This window comes from Balaenoptera borealis (assembly GCF_965194805.1).
Source record: "Balaenoptera borealis genome assembly, chromosome: 12".
Classification (NCBI taxonomy): Eukaryota; Metazoa; Chordata; class Mammalia; order Artiodactyla; family Balaenopteridae; genus Balaenoptera; species Balaenoptera borealis.
The window spans coordinates 78,432,209-78,453,117 of record NC_138869.1 but is presented as its reverse complement, the minus strand read 5'-3'; positions in this window follow the sequence as shown (position 1 = coordinate 78,453,117).

The following is a 20,909-nucleotide window of genomic DNA, read 5'->3' as shown; positions in this document are numbered from 1 at the left end:
CACTAGCTATCTATTTTACATTTGGTAGCGCTCTTTTTGTTCAGACCTATTGAAATTGTTCTCCCCTCCAAAAGCCAGATCAGGCTAACCCCGCAGCACAGCAGAGACATAAAGGAGCAGAACCCACCCCCCCTCATCCCCCGCACTTGCATTAGAGGGAGCCCGAGAGCTACAGCACTGGGTGGGCAGAGAGGTGGCTGTTCCAGGCTGGCCACTGAACTACATCTGGTCCCTCCCCTAGGGAGGGTTCTGACCTTCTTTACTTCTCCTTTTGTTGTCTGTATAAGACCAGAAACACTGTTTCCAGTTACTGTGATGGTTAGGTGTCTGTGGCAGGCAGGATGCTGGTGTCCAGAGAGGGCAGGTGGGGTAAACAGAACCCCTAGATATTGCTGGCCCAGCTGGGCTCCTGGCTACCTGGTTATGTGATGAACTGCACGAGCATTCCAGGGAGATGGGACAGGCACCTCGAAGACTACATTCAGACACCGAAAAACACACCCACCAAACAGCCATCCCAGACCTCTAATCTTACTTGATGACCAAACTATAATTACATTACAGCAATTACTTGAATATTACATTTTTATTACTGTTATGTCATTATGTCTACTAGGAAAAAATATGCCTACTTGAAGCAGCAAAATTCTTAATGACTCATTTAAGCTCATTTAAGCTACCTGAAACCCCTGACTTAAACATTTTGGCCAAAATAATTTTTAGAGCCTGGGGGGAAGAAGAGCGTTAATCTCCATCTATAGTGTTGCCCAAAAAGCAAGAAAACTTTCACTGGTGGATATACTTCTAGAGATTAAAAAGTTCCAGCCAAGGCTGATCAGAAAGTTCTGATAGTTACATTTAAGAGCTCTGTTTATAAAGCCATCAATTCTTTATCATCTATTGATCAGTTCCAACTACTGGTAAAAAGTAGAGAACTCAGGAAACATCCGTGTCTCCATCCTCCAAATGTGTGGAGGCATATTTCCCATACTTCCAAAATGTCAAGCAGGAAGATTCTTTAGAGGCCAGCTTAGCCCATTTTTCAGCCCTTTCTGTGGAAGCCAGTGGTTTATTTGGAACTCACAAAGGACACTCCTCAAATACTTACTAATGTAAGTTACATTTTCTAATCATTATATTTTACTTCATTACCTCTTTTTAGGTAGTTTCTCATTAGACCTGATCTTGCTGAAAGATTCCAAGCTGTCAGACTCAGTATATTTTCTCAGCAGGGGGCCCTTTGACCCTAACCACTTTGCAACTTAACCCAAACCGTGTCCCTTTCCCAAGCAGTGCAGGCCCAGACAAGCATATGATGCCTCTTGTCTCAAAAATAAATTCTATACTTTGAGAGCCAGGATTCAGACCCTTGAATTTGGGGAACTTACCATATGAGCTGATGAGTCAAAATATCCAGTTTTAACCACTTTTGAATTTTTTTACACATACATTTACCCCTAAATACTCTCTGCATTGAACAAGCACTTTCCTACAAGAAAATGAAGCAGCTAACAGGTTTTGCTTCCCTTAGGTAAACCAAGCCCAAGGTTTGCTTTTTGCTTCATTTTTTAAAAAGTCCTTTTGGCAAATATACGTCCTCTATGTTACTGTGTAAAATTCAGTGCCTAATTCTAAAGTTATGTACATCTGCCGGACATATACGCTGTAAAACACTCATGGCTGCCTACCAATGTGAAAGGTATTACCAGGTCTATTTTTAACATTGTTTTGGCAAGGCTGTTGCTGTGGGGGGAAAAAAGAAACATTCCTATAGAATTCTTAATGAGAAAACTGAATGATTCTTTGAAATGTGGTTGTGATTCCCTGACTTATTCGGCGGTGACGTCACAGGTGGTGAGAAGCAAGAAACGGTAGACTCGCTCGGTTGCCAGCGCGCTCTCAAGACGTACCAGAGGGGAAATGAAACTCATCTCGCGTGTGGTTTGTGCTGAGCTGTGCTTCCCACCACTGCTCCGGGGGTCACACAGGCCCCTGCTCGGGACATGTCTCACACACTCGGTTTGTCATCCCCATGAGCCTGTGTCATGGAAGGGTGCGCTGCTTGCATGTGTTTCTTGTAGAACTTGATCGGCCCACTGGCCTTTCTTCTGTTCATTACCCACATTTGTCTTAGAAAACAGCCACCTTGTTCTAGCTGTTGGAGAAAGACAGGGCTTTCCTCCAGCTCACCTGAGTCCCCTCGGTCGCTTAATTAGCAAGTGGCAAGAAGTTCAGAGAAGTCTGTCAGGACAGGAGAATGTGCTCCGGCCTCCTTGTCACCTAATTTGAATCCTGGGCCACACTCTTGGGCAGAGGACACAATGGCACATCAGGTGGTGTCCTGGTCAGGTCTCAGGTGGGTTTGTAATATTAAGAGAATAATATAATATTAGTGAATGCGAGGCGGTATCTGAAAGGAAAGCCAGTGTTCCCTTGACGTTTATAAAAACGTTATTGTAACACGTGAATTCTTTCTGTGGAATCTGTTAAACTAATATACAGTAAATATAATGGTTCAAAGTCAAAATCCCATACTTGATTTATGGATTTACCAAATTAACCTGCCAGACTGTCATCCTTCTTGCAAAGGCAAAACTACAGAACCTTTCCACAGTCACACTTCAGTCTCCGGCTACACATTCCAATCCCAGACCTGTCGCTGGCACCACGAATGTTTTCCCCCTTCTCCTGATGTCGTCTCAACATCTCAGGGTTGTTGGCGTTTTCTCAAGACTGTAACCCTTATGCAGTCGTTTATGGGACCAGCTGGTGACCTCCCCAACTGTGCTGCAGACCATTTCAACACAACCCCTTGCCTCGGAGTTTTGATAACTTGACCTGGAGCTCCTGGGTCTGTAGCAACTTGGGGGCAGCTCAGTACCTGCTAAGGTATTGCTTCCCCCACCCCCGGCCCCCCAAAAGGGCTGTAAAAGGTTAGGGTTCTGAGAGGTGGGCAGAGGCTGTGGCACACACGCTCCTGGGCCCACAGAGGAAGGCCTCCTTCCTCTTCCTCCCTGGCACATGTTCGTTCTGACGCCTCCTTCGCTAAGGGCCATGTGCTCCAGACCAGCAGCCACAGCAAGAGGGGCCAGGTCTGGGGTGAAGAAAAGAGATGCCGAGGCATCCTCAGAAGGATGCTGTCCTCCCCTCACACATCATCCGCTGCCCGCAGCCCAGCTCCCCTGAAGCCCTGGAGGGGCGGCCACGGGCGGAGTGAGGCTGACTCAGAAATGTCCCCTTTGTGCCTCTTTTGCCTGTAGCAGAACTTCAGTAGCAGAACTTGATCTTTCAGGAGTCTCTTTGGGAATCGCTGGGTCTTCTGCTTTTACCAGCTAAGTGAAGCAGTATCCCCTTATAAAAGGAAAAATGCCGCTTCAAGATTTGCTGAAGACAGAATGATGACACTTGGCAAGTCCAAAAAGAAGAATACTTCGCTGCCCAGTCTCTGCTCCCAGATGTTCGGATCACTGAGAAATGGTACAGCCAGGGTGAGGGGGTGCGAACTGCTTGTTTATTTGGCGTCTCCTTGGGGGGGGGTTATAAAAAACAAACAACAGAAACACACACACAAAAGCTCGACACAATAAATAAACCATTGACAGTGACCTAAGACGAAGCGCTCCTGCGAGCTTCTGAGCCTGTCTGTTTGTTGCTGTTGTGCAGTTAGCCGAGGATGCTTGTGGATTGTGCTAACGCAGCACTGAGCCCCGGGCCAAACACCTTCTCAGGTTTTTTTCCCCTCTGCGTCTTGCTAATCCCTGGATGAAACATAATCGCAGAGCAATGTTCAAGGTTGGACGCAACAGGGAGGAACTCGGCGTTGGCTCCCACCCAGTGGAAATAACATGCCATTGGACTTGACAAGGCAGGAGGAAGGATGTTAAACAAATACACTCCCTCCAGCCTCCCTAGCAATGGTTCGCTGCTCTCCACAGAAGCCCCAAGTTTCCCCAGGCTGCTCACTCCTCTCCCAGGTTTCATCACCTGAGATATGTTGTATAAGATAAATAGGCAGGGAGGCCAACGAGCAAAACTTCCAATCAGGAAAAGAATGGAAAGAGAATTAAGTCATTTATTCCCCTCTAGGGCAAAATTAAAGTTACAAAAGTATTTGTATATAATAAATATATAATTATACATAATAATTAAACTCCAGCCACTTGCAGTCATCATTCTTTTTCCCTTTCTCTCAAACCAGAGGAAAACATTTCTTCTTATTGTGGTTTCAGGTGTAGACTTCTGACTCAGAAGTTCCGGGTACCACCTGACTCCTTGTCATCTTGTGTTCTGATGACAGTATGGGAAAGGGAATCAGAGAATGGGACAGAATTTTCTCCAGTGAACAGAGAGGGAAGGCTGTCTAAAAGTACTCATCTGTTCCACATAAAGTTATCTAAAATATACACACACGCAAGTGTATGTATTTGTAACTCATTTCATCTTTTTTTTAATAAATTTATTTTATTTATTTTATTTTTGGCTGCATTGGGTCTTTGTTGCTCCTCGTGGGCTTTCTCTAGTTGCAGCGAGCGGGGGCTACTCTTCGTTGCGGTGCGCGGGCTTCTCATTGCGGTGACTTCTCGTGTTGCGGAGCATGGGCTCTAGGCACAGGCGTCAGTAGTTGCGACGTGTGGGCTCAGTAGTGCCTCGCAGGCCCTGTAGTTGTGGCGCACGGGCTTAGTTGCTCCACGGCACGTGGGATCTTCCCAGACCAGGGCTCAAACCCGTGTCCTGTGTTGGCAGGTGGATTCGTAACCACTGCCCCACCAGGGAAGCCCTCTCAGTTAAGCTTTACAACAACGCTCTGAGATTGATACTGTTATTCTTATTTTACAGATGGAAGTCTGGGGTGCAGAGGGGTTTAAGACCACACAGATTCAACCATGGGATGAACTGGAGATCTCCACGTGGTTCTAGACAGAAAAGCGGGCTCTGAGGAGTCAGGGAGGCAAAGCTAGAGGTTAAAAACAGTAACAACAGCAAATCCCCATACTGTCAGGAGACTAACAAGCAAATAAATAATAAATAATAGAACCTGGCCTCAGTGCTCGACCTTTTCCTGAGGAGCTTAGAAAGTGCTCAGAGGTGATCTTGTGTCTTGTCCAGTTATAGTTGAGTTGCGTTGTAGGTTTGCCTGAGGGCATTGTTATAAATCTGTGCTGAAACCAAACCTGGAGCAGGTCTCCCCTCTCCTGTTGGTCCAGCTCTCATGAGATCAGATGTGATGGAACCAGGAGGAGGATCATCAGCATTTTTACCTGATCCTAGGGTGGAGAAACTAAAAGGGTGGCCTTTGTTACTGCACCTCCCAGAGTGGATCCACGTGGCCTTTCACTGACTCCCTCTGGGCTTCTCTCCTTTTCCTCTGAAACCATGAATCCTCTTTGACCTCAAGGCCATGAAGCCAAATATGACTGCTGGCCCCAGACGAGCTCCTATGGCTGTTACCAGTGTCTGCAAGCATGGCTATCACTCCGTCTTCCTGCAGATCATCCAGGACCCTCTGAAACAGCCTTTTCTCTTTTATTCCGCGAGCCCTCAATGTGTCAAGCACTGTGCCACGTGGCACAGGAAGGACGCAGCTTCTGCAGTGTTTGCTCAGCCAAGTAAAGGGTGAAGCTTGTCTCAGTGTAGACTATTCGCTCTGTGATTCTCTCAGCCCTACTGCCTACCAGAGTTTGCTGAACTTTCCTGGACATGGAGACAAGGTGAAGTAGTGAGAGCTTCCCTCCAGGCTTTGAGTTCTGGCTCTGGTCCTGGTCAGCTCTCCACCCTTGGGCATGTCTCCTGACCTCTTGGAGCTTCAGTTTCCTCATCCATAAAAGGGAGGAGATAATTCCTACCTCACAGGAGTTGAGGTGGTGCCACTGTGACCCCACCTCCAGCTTTTATCAGCATCTCTCTAACTTTCTGGTTTATTCTGAAGATTCTTTTAAGTAATCACCAAAAGCCAAATGTTCCATCCACTCCCTGTTTTTTGTTTGTTTTTTGTTTTTCGTTTGATGATTTCCTTCAGAAAAGTGTTTTGCCTGTCTCCTGGGTGAACGTATCCCTTGCCAACTTCTTTGAAAGCCTTTGACAGAGGGGAACACGCTTCTACTAAATGCCACCGGGGAAGAGAATGGAGGGAGGGACAATACCCCCCTTCTACCTAGAGAGCCTTTCACAGACGCAGTACTTCCTCACCTGCAGCCTCATCTCATCCCACAGCAGCCCTGGGAAGTGGTCAGAGCTGAGACCATCAGCCCATCTTACAAATGAGGAAACCGAGGTTCGCAGAGATTGCGTGGCTTGTCTGGGGTACACAGCTGACACGTGAAGCCAGATCTCTAAAGCAGGTCTCCGACTCCACATCAGTGCTCCTTCCACCACAAAGAACCTCTTTGGGGAGAAGTCCTTTTTCTGGTTGCAAATCCAAGAGGGAAAGTTTTTGACTATGGCCTAGGTTATGAGAGTGGGGCGGCAAGGTGACCCAGGCCTGCCTTGCCTCCTGCATCTGCTGGAAGACTCTTGCTATAGCTTCCTTTTCCAGGAACACAGAGAGTTAGGGCCTCTGTTTCTGTAAGTGGTGGAATTAATCCAAATCTGGAATCACTGTAAGTCCAGGATCTCATCCACCAGCCCAACCTCACCCAAGTCTCCACTTGTTACTTCATGTGAGGGCTTGCATGAGTAATTATTCTCTTTGAGCCTTAATTTCCTCATCTTTTAATTGGGGATAATAATACCTAATTCTCATGGTTGGGATGACGTATTCTCATATGTCAACAATTACCATATTGTAGGCATCTTATGTGGGTGTGTTATGTGCCAGGAATTATTCTAGGTACTGCAGGTAAACAGTGAACAAGATAGAAAGGGACCTTCCTCTTGTGCAGCTTACCTGCTAAAGGGGGAAGGTCAATAATAACCTAACAATGAACAAGATAAGTCCCAAAGAGTAATAACTGCTGAGGGGATGTATGATTGAACATATAAATGAACATGTAAAAGTACTCAAACTGAAAGAAATAATCTTAATTGAATATTGTATGGTGAAACAGCCACACAGAGAAAACAATATTTCAGGTCATTTTTTAAATACAGTACTCTGATTATACATCCCTAGTAAGATATATTCCCAGGACAAAAAGAACCGTAAAGAAATCTTAATGTTTATTCAGTAGCCTTCTAATAATTTAAAGTTACATTGGAAAGTTAATATGAGTTCATAATTCTTTTTTCTCTTAAAAAATAACATATTTCCTAGCTCTCTCTAACCATTGAAAAGGCTTAGAAGGTGACAACCCAGTAGCAATAAGTTCCTAGTTTTGTGGCCTCTAAATCTGATTTAGTGAGCACAATAAAGGAGCCAAAGATTCATGGTGAAATGGTTGATTCCAGGTCTAAGGCAAGAGATATACAAGATGAGCCTTGGATATCTTGCACAAGATAGCAAGGAAACAACCAAAGACTAATTTTAATGCATCTATTCAATAGAACAGAGGACATAAAAGAGTCTTCTTGAAGGGGCTTCTCTTGGCCTAAGGATAATTTGAACATCGAAAAGATCAAAACACATCAAATATATATATACATTTTAGCCACAAGCTTAAAACAGTTCTAAAACAAAAAGTCACATGTTACCTCTCTGCAGGTTACTGAGCCACCAACTCGTGAAATTTGCTTTTAAATTTGCTTTTAAAAATTGGGACCTAATGAAACTTAAAAGCTTTTGCACAGCAAAGGAAACCATAAACAAGACCAAAAGACAACCCTCAGAATGGGAGAAAATATTTGCAAATGAAGCAACTGACAAAGGATTAATCTCCAAGATTTACAAGCAGCTCATGCAGCTCAATAACAAAAAAACAAACAACCCAATCCAAAAATGGGCAGAAGACCTAAATAGACATTTCTCCAAAGAAGATATACAGATTGCCAACAGACACATGAAAGAATGCTCAACACCATTAATCATTAGAGAAATGCAAATCAAAACTACAATCTCACACCGGTCAGAATGGCCATCATCAAAAAATCTAGAAACAATAAATGCTGGAGAGGGTGTGGAGAAAAGGCAACACTCTTGCACTGTTGGTGGGAATGTAAATTGATACAGCCACTATGGAGAACAGTATGGAGGTTCCTTAAAAAACTACAAATAGAACTACCATATGACCCAGCAATCCCACTACTGGGCATATACCCTGAGAAAACCATAATTCAAAAAGAGTCATGTACCAAAATGTTCATTGCAGCTCTATTTACAATAGCCAGAACATGGAAGCAACCTAAGTGTCCATCATCGGATGAATGGATAAAGAAGATGTGGCACATATATACAATGGAATATTACTCAGCCATAAAAAGAAATGAAATGGAGGTATTTGTAATGAGGTGGATGGAGTTAGAGTCTGTCATACAGAGTGAAGTAAGTCAGAAAGAGAAAAACAAATACAGTATGCTAACACATATATATGGAATCTAAGGAAAAAAAAAAAAAAGGTCATGAAGAACCTAGTGGCAAGATGGGAATAAAGACACAGACCTACTAAAGAATGGACTTGAGGATATGGGGAGGGGGAGAGTTGAGATGTGACAGGGTGAGAGAGTGTCATGGACATATATACACTACCAAATGTAAAATAGATAGCTAGTGGGAAGCAGCCACATAGCACAGGGAGATCAGCTCGGTGCTTTGTGACCGCCTGGGGGGGTGGGATGGGGAGGGTGGGAGGGAGGGAGATGCGGGAGGGAGGAGATACAGGGATATATGTATATGTATAGCTGATTCACTTTGTTATGGAGCAGAAACTGACACACCATTGTGAAGCAATTATACTTCAATAAAGATGTTTAAAAAAAAAAAAAAAAAGAATAAGGCTCCATTATATATACTACCAAATGTAAAATAGATAGCTAGTGTGAAGCAGCCGCATAGCACAGGGAGATCAGCTCATTGCTTTGTGACCGCTTAGAGGGGTGGGATAGGGAGGGTGGGAGGGAGATGCAAGAGGGAAGAGATATGGGGATATAGGTATATGTATAGCTGATTCACTTTGTTATACAGCAGAAACTAACACACCATTGTAAAGCAATTATACTCCAATAAAGATGTTAAAAAAATAAATAAAAAATAAAAAATAAAAATAGAACTACCATATGACCCAGCAATCCCACTACTGGGCATATACCCTGAGAAAACCATAATTCAAAAAGAGTCAGGTACCAAAATGTTCATTGCAGCTCTATTTACAATAGCCAGAACATGGAAGCAACCTAAGTGTCCATCATTGGATGAATGGATAAAGAAGATGTGGCACATATATACAATGGAATATTAGCCATAAAAAGAAACAAAATAGAGGTATTTGTAGTGAGGTGGATGGAGTTAGAGTCTGTATACAGAGTGAAGTAAGTCAGAAAGAGAAAAACAAATACAGTATGCTAACACATACATATGGAATCTAAAGGAAAAAAAAAAAAAAAGGTCATGAAGAACCTAGTGGCAAGATGGGAATAAAGACACAGACCTACTAGAGAATGGACTTGAGGATATGGGGAGGGGGAGGGGTAAGATGTGACAGGGTAAGAGAGTGGTATGGACATACATACACTACCAAAAAAAAAAAATTGGGAGGAATTAACCATTTATCCCATCTTTGCTGCATTTTGGTATAACCAAATTGTTGTTAGGGGAAAGTTTTTCTTTGTAGAAGAATTCCAGGTAATAAATGCAAGAAAGACTTATAGAAGTATAAAAATCACCATTTTGAAACTCAGTGAAATAATGTATCTAGCAACAATCATTGAAGGCTGCCAAAATCACTGGGTAAAAGGTTGATGGGGAGCTTTATGATGGAAGAGTCAGGCTGGCACCACCTCAACCCCCCAGTCAATCTTAGCATCACTAAAGGTGGGACAGCTGAACATGGTGTGTTTCATGATGTGATGTACCCCTATGAAGTATCACCAAACGAACTTGAACCTGAGTCTGTAGATCTAACTACCGGTGTACAGGAAGTCCAACAGACAGAGGAAAAAATCAGGGAAAACAACCAAATTGAAAATGTGGGACCTCCTTCAGGTCAAATAACCTGATTTCTCCACCAAATAGATGACGCTAAAAAGGTAGGGAAGGAAACAACCTAAGTGTCCATCGATGAACGAATGGATAAAGAAACCGTGGTGTGTAGAGAGAGAACGGAATATTAGTCAGCCATAAAAAATACAAAATCTTGCCACTTGCAACAACATGGATGGACCTCAAGGGCATTTATACTAAGTGAAATAAGCACAATAATAAGTCAGACAGAGAAAGACAAATAATAAAAATACCGTATGATCTCTCTTCTATCTATATGGAATCTTTAAAATAAAAAAGCTTATAGAGGGACTTCCCTGGTGGTCCAGTGGTTAAGACTCTGCGCTTCCACTGAGGGGGCACGAGTTCAATCCCTGGTCAGGGAACTAAGATGCCACGTGCAGTGTGGCATGGCCAAAAAAAAAAAAAAAGTTTACAGATATCAAAGATACAGATGACAAATTTGTGGTTGCCAGAGGTGGGGTGGGGGGCTGGGAGAAAGAGGGGAACTGTTTTTGTTTTCGTTTTTCAGTTTAAATAAATTGAATCAAAATAGAAAGAAAGAAAATGAAGAGGTGAATAGAATATCCATGGACTGGGGGACAACTTCAAGAGGTGTAACATATGCATAATTGGAATACAAGAAGGAGAATAAAGCAAGAACAGAACAGAAATATGTTTGAAGTAATAACAGCCAAAGTTTTTGAAAAATCAATGACAACACAAAACCACGGATCCAGGAAGCTCAGAGAATACAGTTCAAGGTAAATACCAAAAATTCTACACCTAGTATGTCATGTGTGTATTATTAGTCAGGGTTATCCAGAGAAACAAAATCAATAGGATACATTGGATTGGCTGAAAAGTTCGTGCCATAGGATCTTACGGAAAAATCTGAACGAACTTTTTGGTCAGCCCAGTATATGTAGCTATGTAAGAGGAAATTTGTTATGAGAATTGGCTCACATGGTTATGGGTGAAGTCCCACCCATAATTATATTAATAATTATAAAAAATAAAATTAAAAAGGTGGGGGGTGGTAGGTAGGGGAGGTTTCAAAGAATGGAAAAAAAGAAACTTGGGCGATATAAAAACCAAGTGCCATGTGTCGATCTTGGTTGGATTTGAACAAACCAACTGTAACAAATCAGGAAGCTTTGAACATGGACTGGCTATTACTGATTTTAAAGATACAATTTTAAACTTTTAAAATATGATGTCACAGAGATATACCTTAAGCATTAGAGATGGACACTGAATTATTCAGGGTGAAATTAAATGATGTCCCTGTGTGACAGGCAGAATAATAGCCCCCCAAAATGTCCGCATTCTAATCCCTGGAGCCTGTGAATATGTTACTTTACAAGGCGAAGGGGATTTTGCAGATATGACTGAGTTAAGGATCTTTAGACGGAAGGATAGCCTGAATGGGTCCAGTCTAATCACATAAGTGTTGGAGGAAGGAGGCCAGAACTCAAGAATATGGGAAGCTTCTAGGAGCTGGAAAAGGCAAGGAAACAGATTTCCCCCGAGAGCCTCCAGAAAGAAACACAGCCCTGCCAACACCTATAAAATAATTAATTTGTACTGTTTTAAGCCACTAAGGTTTTGGTAATTTGTTACAGCAGTAAATGAAAACAATGCATATGGGATCTGTTTTAAAATGCTTTAGAAAAAAAAAAAGTGAAAAATAGATGAAAGATTAGAAAAATATCAATAACTGTTGAAATTGGAAGATGGGTACTTTGAGATTCATTATACTATTCTGTCTACTTCTACACTTGAAAATTTCCACAATAAAAGGGTTTTGAAAAGGGTTTGACTGGAGGGTGGGGAGTAGTTGAGGAGAGAAGGAGAGGGTTTGAAGGACAGGATGCTTTCATGGTACAGCATGAGATTAGAGGTCTCAGACCAAAGACCACCAAGAGTGACACGTTACGTGGATTAGAGAGCTGGCTCCTGGTCACCAGTGTGATGCTGAATGCTCTCTGTATGGACCAAACCCGGAGTAAAGGACTCTCTCCAGAAAGGACAATAAATCACTCATTTACTGAACGTTTCTTGAGCATCTACTGTGGCATTGATCACTAGACGTAGCCCTTGTGCTCTAAGATCTTGACCTCATGAAAGAAACAGAAATGTAAACCAGAAAGATGGCGGAATTCAAGGCCTGCTCAATGAAATCACACACGCCTTTGGCGGAAGAGGTAGGAATGAGGTCTCATTTGTCTCTGAAAGGGAGAATAATTTGTGTCCATCCAGCCCTGGCCACACCCCACCCCATGAAAAGTATTTGTGTGCTCACCAGCCTGGTTGGCACCCATTCCAGCCAAATGAGCTCCTGGACCCTTCACACTACCTCAGGTGGGAAAAAAGTAAACATTCTCTCAAACTGGCTGAAGGAAAAGGGGGTTTGGTAATGAGGAGTCAGGGCAGTAGCTAGGGCAGACCTTACGGGGGACGGCCACTGGGACCGAGTTGGCTGTAGAAACACAACAACTTCTCTCTGCCAGCTCTGCCCACCAGTGCTCTCTCCCTTGTATGGTGGGATAACATGCTGAACAATTTGCTTTCCTTGGACCGGATCCTATTCAGTCAGTGGCATCCATTGTCTCGGAGTATTGGGGCTGTTAAGTTAAGCTAAAAGGAAGGGAAACAGACAGAAACCATCAATGCCCGTTTTTGGAAAACAGACTTCTGACATTAATAGCAAAAACATTAGTGCTGAAAGCCAGGGTTTTTGATTGGCAAGAACCAAGCTATTGTGGGAGCAAAAGAGTCTGTTGCACTCTAAAAACCAGATTTAGGAAACACAAAAGGCAAAATCCTGAAGAGCTCTTGTGCCATGGGCTAGACTGATGGCCTCGATGATTAGGAGAGGAAAGAGACCACCAGGTCCCAGAGATTAACTGATCTACAGGCTGGGAAACAGACGGGACAAAGGGAAATCGGCAGGGTCCAGGGTGAGAGGATGGAAGTGGGCTCATTACCTAGAGGCGGCCAAGCCAGCGCCTGAAGACTCCTGGGTCCTATCGCCTGCCTGGAATCCCAGTGGGGAGTCTCATTATAAGTCAAGTATCTCCATTGGTAGCAGCCTTCCAGCCCGCGTAATGCCCCAAGACACTGCTCAGCCCATCCTAATTGCATCTACTGTAATGGTGCAGGACACACATGAGCTCCCCAAACGGAAGTGACACACAGAAGGGGGTAGAGTATGGAAGTGAAGGCTCCCAGCACCTTCCTTTACATGGGACTGAACAGCCCAGGATCCTTCCCTAAGCGAAGAGAATGGTGAAACACTGCCCTCTTAGACAAAACCAGCCACTCCAGACCCAGAGGCACCGACCCATCAGCTGGAGTCACTGCATTGAATCCTCAGGCTCCGGATGGACAATCCAATTGGCTCAACTTGGGTCAAGAGCCTCCTGTACCTCCCATCTGTGGTTGGCCTACAGCTTCCTCCCCAACGGCATGCGCTCTGGTTCCCCCCATGTCAAAACCTGTTCTCCAAGTCTCACCCCTTGCCGTTGTGGTCATCAGTGACCCCACACTGCCAAGTTCAGTGCCACTCCTCTCCTTAGCCTCTCAGCAGCTAGCGGCCCAGCTGACCACTCCCCCCTTTTCCATACTCTCTTCTCTTGACATCAGCGATGCCATCCTTGCCTGGCTTTCCCCCGACCCCCGGGAGCTATTCCTTCTCAGTCTCCTGGCTGGTTTCTCTTCCTCTGATCACACATTTACTGTTGGCAAGCCCAAAACTTGGTCCTTGATCTTTTCCATCCACAGTGTCTCCCTAGAGATCACACCTACAGATCTTGCTAGACTTACGATGGGGTTACATCCCAATAAACCCATTATTAAGTTGAAAATACCGTAAGTCAAAAATGCATTTAATACACCTAACCTACCAAACACCATAGCTTAGCCTAACGTACCTTAAACGTGCTCAGAATGCTTATGTTAGCCCACAGTTGAGCAGACTCATCTAACACAAAGCCAGTGTTATAATAAAGGGTCGAGGGCTTCCCTGGTGGCGCAGTGGTTGGGAGTCCGCCTGCCGATGCGGGGGGCACGGGTTCGAGCCCTGGTCTGGGAGGATCCCACATGCCGCGGGGCAACTGGGCCTGTGAGCCACAATTACTGAGCCTGCGCGTCTGGAGCCTGTGCTCTGCAACAAGAGAGGCCGCGATAGTGAGAGGCCCGCGCACCGCGATGAAGAGTGGCCCCCGCTTGCCACAACTAGAGAAAGCCCTCGCACAGAAATGAAGACACAACACAGCCATAAATAAATTAATTAATAAGTAAAAAAAAATAAAAAATAAAGGGTCGAATATCTCATGTAATGTATTGAATATGGTACTGAAAGTGAAAAACAGCATGGTTGTCTGGGTAATAGAGTGGTTGTATCGGTTGTTTACCCGTGTGACTGCGAGGCTGACTGGGAGCTGTGGCTCAAAGCGGCTTCCCAGCATCACCAGAGAGGATGGTACGGCATAACCCTGGCCTGGGAAAAGATCGAAGTTCAAAGTACAGGTTCTACTGCATGCGTATTGCTTTCGCACCATCCTAAAGTCAAGCCATCGTAAGCCGAGCCATCGTAAGTCGAGGACCATCTGTGGTCTTATGGCTTTGAACACCATCTCTTGGCCAGCAACTCCCACATTGATATCCCCAGCCCTGGCTTCTCCTATGAGCATCAAACTGATATATCCACTGCCTACATGACATCTTCATTTGGATATCCGATTCAAACTCCACGTGGTGCGTGATAACTCTTTACCAAATTTATGCCAGAAACTTGTTCTTCCCAGTTTCAGCAAAGGGCCCCAACGTCCACCCAGGTGCTTGAATTCAAAACGTAAGGCGTCATCCTCAATCATCCTCTATCCCCAAACCTCATGGCCAATACATCAAGCCAAAAAAGGTCCCCTTATTCATCTACTTCTCTCCATCTCCACAGCAACATCCCTAATCCAAGACCCCGTTACTTCTGAACTGAGCTCCTGGAATCTTCTCAGTAACTTCCTGCTGCCACGCCTACCTGCCTACAGACAGCACGTGGTTGCTCCCTCCCGTCTTCATATCTCAGCTCAGTGTCCCCTCCTCGGCGTCCCTCCCTGACTGCCCGAAGCTCCCCTCCACTCAGCCTCTGCCACGTCACACTATTTTACTTTCTTTATATCATTCAACTACTATCTTGTTAATTGACTATTTTATAGTCTCCTCTCACCAAAAACGACTTTTATGAAAGCAGGGACCTTGTGTCCCCAACACCAGGCATTCAACAAATATTTATGGAATGAAGGAATCCACAAACTCATATGTAGCTGGAGTCAGTCTTTCTTTTCTCAATGAAAGTCTGGTTTACGAGTACAAGACAAGAATGGGTGGAGGTCAGAGGGAACCTAGTCCAAGCTGGGTATACACAGAAGGAAAACTGGCTGTGAGGATCTGGGAGAGATGACAGAAGCAACAGTGCCTTCCATTTCGTAGCACTTTCCCAGGTGTCATCTTATTTGGCTGTCACAAACCGCCTCCCAAGGGAGAACAAGGGTCATCCCTCATTTTCTTCTTTTTTTTTCACTAATGAGGGGATCAGGAGAGGTGAAGTGATTCCTAAGGTCACACAGCCAGTTGATAGGACGGGGGTCTGGAGCCCAGATCTTCAGACTCCCAGTTCAGTGCTCCGTCATGACCACATACAACACGTGTCCTACTCGTGGGCCTCTGGGAAGGCTGAGCAATAAACCACCTGAGTGCTGTGAGTTCTGTCCTCCATCCCCTGGGAAGCTCCCCGGTTTGATGACCTGGGCAGGACAGAAAGGCGCCAGATGCTTCTTTGCTGCAGACGGCCCTCTGCACAGACCCCCTTCCTCGGTCCCACTGGACACCTGCTCGGGATCTCATCACATAATTACCCCCAAGCTTCCATCAGGCCTTTGAGCCGCAAAAGGGACATTAGATGATTTGGTCCAAACCTCTCATTCTACAAATGAGGCACCCAAGACCCAAAGAAGGGCGTGACTTGCCCCAAGTCACATGGGGAATTAGTCACAGAGCTGGGGGACACCCAGGTGACCTGCAGACAGAAAAGAATAGTGAATAATATACCTGCGTCCCAGCTCTGTTGAATTCTTACATTTTGCAAAAATTGGCTCCAGTTTCTGTTTTTAAATAAAACACTGTGACACAGTAGAAGGTCCCTGGGTGCCCTCCCCAATTCCATTCCTCTCTCCTCTTGCCAGAGGTTACCACCATCCTGAATTTGGTGGTTCTCATTCCCACATGTTTTTATACTTTTGCAACACATGTATAGATCTCTAAACAGTATGTAGAATCATTCTGTATGCTTTTAAACTTGATATAAACAGCATTACACTGCACAGGTTCTTCTGCAACTTGCTATTATGGTCTTGAGATTGAACCATGGTGAGAAATGCAGGGCTGGTTCAATCATTTTAACTATTCAGATACCATGATTTATTTATCTTCCCGTTGATGGACATTTAAGCGCTATTTCTTCACCATTACAAATAATGTTGCAATAAGCATTCGGGGGACAAAATTTTTCCATTCTCCTGTCCATGGATGCTTTTTTCCCAATGTGTTGCTACCCCCGCCAGTGCTGTAGTATCTCCTGGACATGTGGCCCCAAGATTCTCCCGGGACTTCTGAGAGGAATCGCCGGACTCTGGGACAGGCATGGCTTCAGCTCTACTAGCTATTGCCAGTTTGCTCCCCAAAAGTGGTTGTACCACTTTACACTCAGCTCAGCAGTCTTTCCATTATGCCAAGCTGCTGCCTTATTCTGCTTTCAATTCTTTCTAATTTATGAAAGGAAAATATAAAAGAGGTGCTATTACCTTATTAAAAAATCCAGCTTCCTTTCCCTGCAGAAAGGAGAGGAGGAGAGATGGGGAATTGCTTGTTGGATGAGGGCCTGGCACGCATTCATCAACTTTATAGTAGCGCCGGCTTGGAATTCAGGTCTCCTGAGGGGGGAGAGCGGGGCCACTGGAAACAAGAGATACTTTCACCGTGGCCTCCTCCAGGAACGCAGATAGAATTTACTCTAAGGTACAAAAACGTTTGCACTTACAGCCTCCCTGGTTCCAATCAGGACATGAAGGGAAAGTGCCAAGACACCAGAGAATAAGCCAGTTCTCATAAACTTTCCAGCCAAATGGCAGACTCTGGAAGGTAGAACTGAGACTGGTAATGAACTCGAGCGCTCAGCCCAGGGCAGCTCTGGGCAAGGGTCCTCACTTCTCCCCCTGAACCATGCCACCCTAATGCCCCGCCAACCTCCCTGACTCCAGCTGTGTGTCTGCCCCAGGCCAGCACCCTCTCCCCCTAAAGGAAACCCCTGGGCTCTTGGTCTCCTTCGAATCCTTCTCACCCTCCCCCCCGCCACCCCCGTGCCCATCTCTGTCACGGTGGTTAGAGCTTCGTCGACTGCCTTGATCCAGACTTGTGAGTGGATCTGTGGTCCCCAAAGCCTGTGGTGCCCTGAAGGCAGGGATTGTGTCTTCCTCACCCTGGTACCCTGCCTGGTGAGCACCCACAGGTTTGCTGTGGGAGGGAAAAAGGAAAAGAAAGACAAACTAAACCACCAAACAACAGTTAACGGGCCCTCTTCCAGCTCCCTCTGTTCCTTTCCATCCTGCACTGTCGCTCTAATCACTCCACGTTGCGATTATCTGCTACAGTTTTTTGTAGCAAATAAAAAAGGACAGTCGAGTTTCCCTACTAGGCTGTGCATCACTGGAGAGCAGGGGCCTTGCTGTGGGTGTCAAGTGGGGACCAAATGGCACTTAGTAGGTGTGCATTGAACTGGGCGGCGTTGACGTGTCAGTTTCAGATTCGACCCCGTTCCCCCGTGTCTAATTAGGCACAGGTACCTCTTTACTGGTGGAAAGAGAACGGAAGACTGCGTTCATTAGAGTTTGGGGTAGAAGGAAAGAAATTCGAGCCCTGATGATGCCCTGAGCGAGACCGAAGATGAGAGAGCGCCTGAGGGGAGGGAGGGAGAGACCCCTTTTAATTGGAAAGCTCTTTCTCATTTTCCTTTTCTTCTTCTTGTTTTTAAGTTCCAGTCTTGGATCCTAGAAATTACAGGCTCTTTCAGCATTGCCTCTGTGGTTGGAAAAAATGCTCATTTCACTTTTAAAACAAACAATGGAAAGTTCCTTTCAAAGGAAAAATCTTATTAGCCCAAGTCCAAGGAAATCTGCGAGAGTTTCACTCAGATGTGCAGGGCTGGTCCACAGGGCAGGGGTGGCCCCCCAGGAGGCAGCCCCAGGGAGGGTCTGTCTGACCTCCTCGCCCTCGAGGGCTCCCTTCTCCGGAGAAGCACCCATCCAGCCCTCCCTGCGGGGCCAGAAGTACAGAAGACCTCACAAGGAACACAAGCAGGAGGAAACCACTCAGACATGAAAGGGCGGAGAATATCCTTTACCCAAATAAACAGCCAGACGAAGATGCAGAGGGAAGCAAATCCCATCAGACAAAGCCACAAATTAAGATCACAGAGACTGGGCTTGGGAGTCGGGCTCTGTCTTTAAAACATCTTCCAGGAAGCTGCCCTGGGGCGGCCCTGTCATCCTGCCTGTCCCTCCACTCATGCCAGGCCTCTAGTGGTCCTACAGTGGGTATCTGGGCATGTGCTGAGTCATCAGTGATGTTGGGAAGTTGGAGGGGGCCTGAGTGGGGTGGGGGTGAGATGGGTCAGTCTAGGTCAGTGATGCATAAGGGGGTCGGTGGTTGGGGGGGGATATGGCCCTTCACAAAACCCTGGGTGGTGCCAGACAAGAGGAAGGTGGCCTGGGCCCTGAGCTCCCTCTCTGCTCCTGACAAGCCCTCCCCACCCACAAGCAAGGCTGCAGGCATCTGCAGAGACTCACATGTGGCCACACACCTGGATTCACCATTTTGAAACTGGCTCTGCTCAAGCTGCTCATCCCTTCCCCCATCACAGCCTTGGACGTGGGCCAGCCGTCAACTGTGGGGCAAGTCCCAGGATCAGCCTGTCTCCGCTGAGAGGCAACCACTTGTGTAGTGGAAAGAGTGTGAAGGCATTCTGATGCCACCTGAAGGCTCACTGGTCTTGTGTAAGAAGGAAAAATAGAACATACTTGCAGATACTGTAGAGATTAAACAGATAAGAGGATATCAGGAACAACTTTATGTCAGTACATTTAAAAATTCAGATGAAATAGATAAATTTTAGAAAAATGCAACTTACCAAAAGTGACTTTTAAGCACAAATAAAGAATCTGGGTAAACCTGTAACTATTAAAGAAATGGAATCGCTAGTTTAATTTTCAAAAAGGAAACATCAGTCCAGAAGGCTTTATGGTGAGTTCAATAAGTCATTTAAAGAATCAATCATTCCAATACAAACCAAGGAATAAAGTAAGAGAAAATTATCCCCTCCTCTCCAATTTATTGAGGAGGCTAAGAGGATGAATTCCTTACAAAGCATTAGGTAAAATTCAAAAATTCATGAGAAAACAACGGTTCTTAAGAATAGAACTAAGAATAGAACTCTTAAGTCTGACAAAGAACATCTACAAAGAATTTGCAGAAATCCCAGGTGCCCTTTGAAATTCCAGAAGCCCTCCCTTTCAGATCAGAAAGACAAACAAATTTAAGGATATTCATCCAACTCATTAGAGTGAGTACCAATCGGAAATAAATGAGAATGTGAGTCAAAGAAAACGTGGACATGGAATAAAATAGAATGAGAGAAGGGTCTTGCTGGGGCTGGTGAAGATGGTGCACCGTGAGGTAGGTCACACGATTATCTCTATCCCACTCCTAAGGTCTAACAGGGAAAACAAAACAAACAAACAAAAGCTGCCAATGTTACCTCAATGAGAAATCCCTGAACTTGACATTCAAGGCTGTTTCATTCTTCTTGTTCTTGGTATCCATGATGATTTTGCGAAATGTCCCAAAATCCCATTATAGAGTGAACATATCTTGAATGAGCACCATTTTATAATTATTAGGTATTTTAGGTTGGCTTTCCTAGAAGCGAAACCTGAGACAAGGATTCTATGTGTAAGTGTTTTCTTGAGGGAGTGAAAAATACAGGATAGGACAGGGGATGCAATTCGGCAAAAGATAGGTTCAGGGCTTCCCTGGTGGCGCAGTGGTTGAGAATCTGCCTGCTAATGCAGGGGACACGGGTTCGAGCCCTGGTTTGGGAAGATCCCACATGCCGCGGAGCAACTGGGCCCGTGAGCCACAATTACTGAGCCTGCGCGTCTGGAGCCTGTGCTCCGCAACAAGAGAGGCCGCGATAGTGAGAGGCCCGTGCACCGCGATGAAGAGTGGCCCCCGCTTGCCGCAACTAGAGAAAGCCGTCGCACAAGAAACGAAGACCCAACACAGCCATAAATAAATAAATAAAATTTAAAAAAAAAGATAGGTTCAGCTGAAGTCTAGCCTTCCTCTGATCCCGTGGGGGTGCTCTGGAGTATAGGTGATACCAAAAGTTTATTTATGCCTCTTACAGGCAAAGAGATCATCTTTCTGTATCCCAGTATCAGCCAGGTGTACTGCGAGTCACACCAGGGGCAGGTGTAACATCCCAGGTATTTCCAGACAAGGTGACTCCTAATGGAGGTCATCTATGAGACCGGCTACCACAGTCTTCCCTTTGCCCTCCCCTAGATCCATATCCCCTCCACATGCAAAACACTCTCACCCCCTCCCAAGATTCCCAAATGTCTCGTCCCAGTACAGCATCAGCTCAAAGTCCAGAATCTCATCATCTAAGTGAGGTCTAGGTATAAACATAGTTCCTTAGGTAAGCGCCTTGAATACAGTACCTTTC